The 6,334-nt window shown below is 40.0% G+C and overlaps 1 long non-coding RNA gene across 1 annotated transcript; it reads right to left on the bottom strand.

Moving 5' to 3' along the window:
* Positions 1 to 1,652: 1,652 nt before the first annotated feature.
* On the bottom strand, positions 1,653 to 5,671 carry LOC118907512 (uncharacterized). The gene is made up of 3 exons (XR_005022829.2): positions 5,488 to 5,671; positions 3,537 to 3,637; positions 1,653 to 2,033 (listed from the first exon to the last, which is right to left on the bottom strand). It is a non-coding gene; the product is annotated as an uncharacterized LOC118907512 (long non-coding RNA).
* Between the last annotated feature and the right edge of the window lie 663 nt (positions 5,672 to 6,334).

Here is a 6,334-nt window from a genome sequence, read left to right as displayed (position 1 = left end):
TAAAGAAGCTTCAACCAAATACCATCTTGTCTATTTTACTTGAACATCCCTATCACATCACTAATAACTGAAAATTAATTCTACTTTTCCGCCTTCCCTTCTCTGTCCTTTTTGCTGATATTGTTTCATATGCTTGCTCCCTCAGTGTTGTTTATAAACAATGCTGGTTAAAAATTTTTGTTAAAAATAAAACATGATTTCATTGTAGCTTATCTTTTTCTTCTGCTTTTACTCCTCACAGACTCTGAGGGATCTCAACGACTCCAAGTCTTCACGGATATCTGTGAACTAGACATTAAAATTTATATTCAGACTTCAGTCCATTCCCTCATGTTCTAGACTGGTGTGTACAAATACATTCATTTAAGTGTCCAATCAGGCCCCAAACAAAGCTCAACTTCTTTTGTCAATTTCCTTTTTCTTCTCCTCCTTCTTGTCCTGTAATTCCTATTCTGGTTTAGGGTACCACTGTCTACCTTGTGACCCAAACTGAGTACATAGATGTCAGCCAACATTCTTTCCTCTTGTTTACTGCCAACCCCTAATCAGGTACAAACCTTCCAACTCTACCTCTAAAATTCACCTTTTTCCACTTTTTTCTACCTCCATGGCCACAACCAGGAGGCAAGAGGCTCCCGGTTAATAGACTTCTTCTGGGTCTTGCTCTTCTCTCAGGAAATCTCAGTGCTGACCTGCCACCATTCCAAAAAAATAATATGGTCATTTTGCTCAGGTGCTTCGAACCTTTACTGTTCCCTTTTTTCTATATAGTGAAATCAAAACCATTTTGTCTTTCTAAGATACAATATGGTCTTCCACCATTTACCTCTTCAAGTACATTTGCTTCAGTTATTACCTTCTCACACCAAATTCAGCCATACTGGATTTCAAGTTTAAGTTTTTCATACTCACCATTTTCTTTTTAACCCATGCTTTTACCCACAGTGTCCTTTTGTTTGGAATATTCATCTTCTGTATCTTTGCCTGGATCACATCTATGTATCCTTAGTTCTAGATTTAAACATAACTTCTTCCAAAAAGCCTTCTTTCGCTTTTCTTACCTCTATATTCTGTAGTTGCCTCTGTTCTTTTTCTATCATAATATTCACAATACTTTATTTCATTTTAACTGCTTGTCTATCAAACTCCATAAGAATATAAACTCTTTGAAGGCCAATTTTTTTTACCATCCTTACTTGCCACTAAATACCAGCTGTAGCACACTCAACACCTGGCACAAAAGTTTTTCAATAAATGTTTGTTGAACAGATGAGTAAAAAGCTTTCCATATCTCTGTACTATCACACACAGTATGTCTTCTGTCTTGACTGCCTTTCTTTGTATTGTTTGATAGTGAATGCCTACCTTTGCTTTGACAATTCAGTAACATCCCACAGAACTAGTTTCTACAACACATGCTCTGGGAAACGCTGAGTCCAACTCTCTCCTTTGACACAACAGGAAACTGAAGCTGAGATAAATAAAGTGACTTACTGAAGGTCACGCAGCTGGCTGCAATGGGGAACCAGAATGCAATGTGTTCCCTACTTTGCCATAATTTTCTAGCCAGTGATAACTCGGTTTTATTTGTAAAATAAAAGACTTGTCATTTTTTAATGACATCAAATCACTTTTTCATTTACTATTTGCTAACAAGGACACATTTTGTCAACAATTTCTGGTGCATCCAATAAAGCAATAAAAGACAGTAAAGGATGAGTACACATATGCCATTGATAATGTGAGAATGAGAACATTAACAATAGGATGAAGTGGGCTGCATCATCTGAGTAAACTTTTCCACAGTAATAAAATGATCAGTCCTGCACATCATCAGAGTTTGGAGTCTCTCATTGGGAATTTGGTGTTTATTTTAACCAACACTTTTAAAAAAATATGTTGCTCCTCCCTGAAGATGTAAAAATTCACCATTTATTAAGTCTTCTTGGCTGAGTCGAGGATTGTAGCATTCACATTCTCACATGCAAAATATTTCCTAATCCCAGCAAACGTTCCACATCTGCTCTGGGTAACTGGCCAAAAAACCGAGAAATAGAGGCATTCTTAGAGGATCTTTGTTGATCGCCAGCCAGTCTCCTTGACATTGGAGAAGAGCTACAGTGAAAAGGACTCCTCCCCAACCCTCTCCCTTCTCCCCAAGTATTTCTTCTTTTGGTTCCTTCATGACACTTTCTGTATGGAAAGCACACCCCTCTATGCTAATATGCAGGAACCGGGCCAGAGTTCCAGTTGTGTTTTTAGTTCTGTCTGCTCTTTCCACACCCATTGGAAAGCCAAGAACAGATCTGTGTGACTTCCAGCTGTGTCTTGGCTACCCTAGTCTCACTTTTACCACATGGAAATTCTTCACCCTTTATAATCAAACTTAACTCCAACACTTAATAAACACTCAAGTGGTGATTTGCAAAGATCCAATTAATAGCATATTCATTTTCTTGTTCAGCTCCTATTTACTGGTTGTATTTTCTATGGTAGTCTCAACTTCACAGTCTTATTCTGTTGTATTTTTGGCTAATCTATCTGAACACATGAGACCCTTGTATGTCTCTGGAGTGAAGAGAAGTGGAGTTGTCCCAAAGATCATTAATACCATAAATGACTCGGTGTGCTTTCATTGTGATCTGACGTCCTCTATGTATTGGAAGCTAACGTTCAGCTAGTGATGAATGTCTTAGCTTCTGGGCCATTTTCATTACTATCACATGGTTTCCAGGCATAAGTTTAAGTGGCAAAGTGAGAACATTGCTGAAAAAGTCTTAGAAGTGGGTGAAGCATTGGCGCAGAAGGGAAGATTTTAAAACAGAACATATTTGGTAGCAAGTGACAGAAAATCTAACATAGATTGGTTAAAACCTAACTCAGAATAAAGCCAAGAAGAAGATGTACTGGCTTAGAACTGAAAGGATCAGAGGTAGGTTGGCTTCAGGCATAGCTGGATCTGGGATTGACAATGCCATCAGTATTATGTCTCCCACTATCATCTCTGTTTCCTTTTGTGTTGGCTTCATTTTCAAACAGATTCTCCCTTTATGGTGGCAAAATGGCTTTATGAGTACATTTTATCCTTTCAGGAACCTCAGTAGTTGGTTTTTCCAACAAAAGTAATGAGATTAACTGATTGACATGCTTTCCCTGAACTAATAATAGGGACTCTGTGTGGAACATGTTGATTAATCAGACCTATGTCACATACCTTCCACAAGTCACATGGAATAAGAATAAGGTCAAGATGGTGTCCACAGGATTATCAGAATCTTACTACCATGAGAAAGGAGGAAATATTGTTGACAGAATAAGAACCCATCCCCATTAAGGTCTCATAACTAGCTGTACTGAGATATAGTCAGTCCCACCTTAAAAAAAAAGAACAAACCCTGTAGGAAAAGGCAAGGAATAAAAATATCCTGAGGGAAAGACTTAAAGTCTTTTTATATAACTGTTGTAGCTGAGGATGAACCTGGTAGTGTAATTGATGATACCGTGGCAGACAGAGATCCTTGGTAGGAGTTGCTTACCAAAAGCTAATCATTGCTTGGAAATGAGGTGACTGTGCTTGCAGGTGGATTTGCAGGGGAGTGAAATCATGTTTGTGGACAGAGATATAGTCTGGCATCACCTATGAGAACAAAGAAGAATAATGACCTATTTTGAAAGAAAACCACCTTTATTTCCTCTATTTAATTTTAGTTGTGCAAAGGTACTCCTGGGGATTTCCAGGGGGATATGGTGAGAGCCAAGTGACTATTAACGTGTTTCCTGAGACTATGTGGAAGTAAGACCCATAGTCTGCCTCTGCCGAGGACATCAGGAAATTGGATCCTCATCGTGGAAGAAAGGGTTGGGGGAAGGGGCAGGTCCTGATAGTGATACATGTGGGAGAGAGAGAGGCTGACCAGCGTGTGTCTCACCTTTTCTCCACCCTCTAGTCTTTGTGTAAGTGGGCAATGTGGCTACAATGCGTTGAAAGTAAAGCAGCGGTGGGCCCCAGGAGGGCTCTCTCCAGTCTGTATATGGGGATGTGCTTGGAGGTCTTGGTGCTTAGGTCTCCGGTGGCTGCCCAGCTCTGTGCTCAAGTGATGAACTAATGTTGTGGCTGTGTGTCTTGGGAATTTTAGCCACATGCAGGCTTGCAAATGCAGCTTTTTTTCCTCTGCTCTATTGTTTTTTTTCCTGGTTCTGAAGACTTGTTTTTTTTTATTTTATTTTGCCATCTTTGTACTCAAGGACAGACTCACCCCCTGTGCAGCTGGAAGACATTTCACCCCTTGAAAATAACTGTGTTGGACCTAACTAAGTTTATTAAAGTCTGACCTGGAAGTATGGTCCCAAGTGCTCTCAAGGCTGGGAAGGGACTGAGGGAAACATAAGCCTCATGTATTGAAATGGAATCTGTCATTGTCATGGGGAACCTTCATTATAGGAAGGAGCCCTACACAGAGGCAGTGCTTTACCAGCAGAGGCTGCAGGGAGATGAGCATGCTCCTTCATTCACTGTGTCTTCAGATGGAATGAGGAACCATGGGGCCTCCACCCACCAGGCCTTCCCCTTTCTTCCCCTCCTTCCTTTGGCAGGGCCTGGACTTGTCCCTAACTGCTTCCTTTGTTCCATTTCTTCTCTCTCATCTGCCCTCAGGCCTATGTGTCTGGAACAAGCTCTCCCTTGCAGTTTGCCAGTCTAACAGCTCCTTTGCTGACCTGTCTTCAATATTTCATCTTTGGAGACATTCGACTGCATCTCTCCACTAAGGTCAGGGGTTTGGAAGAAGAGGGAGGTTCAGAGAAAGCTTCAAATTAGGGGAGGATGAAAAGAATTACTTCTTAAGCTTTGGAGCCACTCACCTCCACACTACTTCACTCTGAGTTGTTTCTCTTAAGTGAATTAACAAAACTGTCATTCTGGACTTCTTAACCAATAATGATGACGCATATACGAACAATAATCATTTCTGTAAGTTTCCAGCTAATTTCATATCCTTATCTCCTTTAATCCAAATGACTATTTTCATCTTACAGATAGGGAAATAGATTCAGAATAGTTCTATGTCTTGCTATAGACACACCACTTGGTAAATGGTCTTTCCATGGAAAACAAACTTTCTGTTATTAGCAGTAAGTAGGATAATGGCCAAAGGGGTGATTTCCTTAACCTAAGAAAGCTGATTCAGAGTTTGCTTGAGATCTAGAAGAGTTGTGTAAGATTTTTATCTTTTAAAAATGTACTAGAGTTTAGGTCACCAAATTCCTTGCTTGCCATTTCATCTTCTATATCCTTTATCTGGACTCTGAGTATAAATGACAAACTCTCCTATGCCCCAGAACACCACCTGACCGCCACCTCACCCATCCTGCTTTCACTGGCTCCTGGTTTTACTTAAAATCCTCTCATCCATGTGCCAATCTCCCAACTTGTCCTTGCTCATTTTAGGGAAACAAACTGATACCAGCAAAATAACAAAAGTTACTTACATATGTACTTTCTCCATGGCCCCAGGATTGCCTTTCCATGTTTGCTCATTCTGTCATTCAATGCTAGGACTAGCAACCAAGGGATTTATTCTTATTTTCGTTCTGTATTGCTCCTCATGGTAGGAAAGGGTATTCAGTAACAGCACGGGGCTTTTGAAACTTCCAGGTGGAAATGTGCTTTCTCTACTTTTGTGTGGACAAGTAATTTCTGCTTGACTTTAAGTAAATATTTTATTTCATGTAAACCCCCCACCCCCTGCCACCACCCCCAAACTTGTTCTGTTTAGAGAGATAGGGAGAAATGTGAGTCATGACACGCAGAAGAAACAATTTATGTGTGTTATTTTATAGAGCTTCATGGTTTGCCCAATAGTTGGAGACAAGCAAACGATTATCTAGTAAGACTGAGGGCTTGGCTCAATAGGTAAACACATGGAAATGAATCTCATGCTCTTGGCACTGTTTATATATCTACATGAAATCCATGGGGCAGTCCCAACCGCACTGAATAATTAAATCCCTTGCTTATGTTGTTACTTCACAGCTTTTTCAAGGCTTTGCCAAGAGTGAAAACTGAGACAACTATTGGTAGATTAAAATGCTGATTTGAGGAGGCCTGGAGATAGATGTGTTTCAAGGACAGAGACCGATTATGTAAAATGGTTTTACTGAATGTAAAAGAAAGGGTGTCTATACCCTAAAGTGAAATGGCAATTATCAGTAACAGTCCATCTTTTGCTTCAAGGGAGCTGGCAATATCTATGAGTTACTTATGAAATGGAGCAAATGAAAACATGCTAAATATCAAGCACAGAAAAAGAATTCCATGGTGCAAAGATTATTCCTG

Source organism: Manis pentadactyla, chromosome 5 (genome assembly GCF_030020395.1).
Source record: "Manis pentadactyla isolate mManPen7 chromosome 5, mManPen7.hap1, whole genome shotgun sequence".
In the NCBI taxonomy this organism is placed as follows: Eukaryota; Metazoa; Chordata; class Mammalia; order Pholidota; family Manidae; genus Manis; species Manis pentadactyla.
Note: the sequence above shows the minus strand (reverse complement) of the source record. Positions and strands in the feature narration are given on the sequence as shown.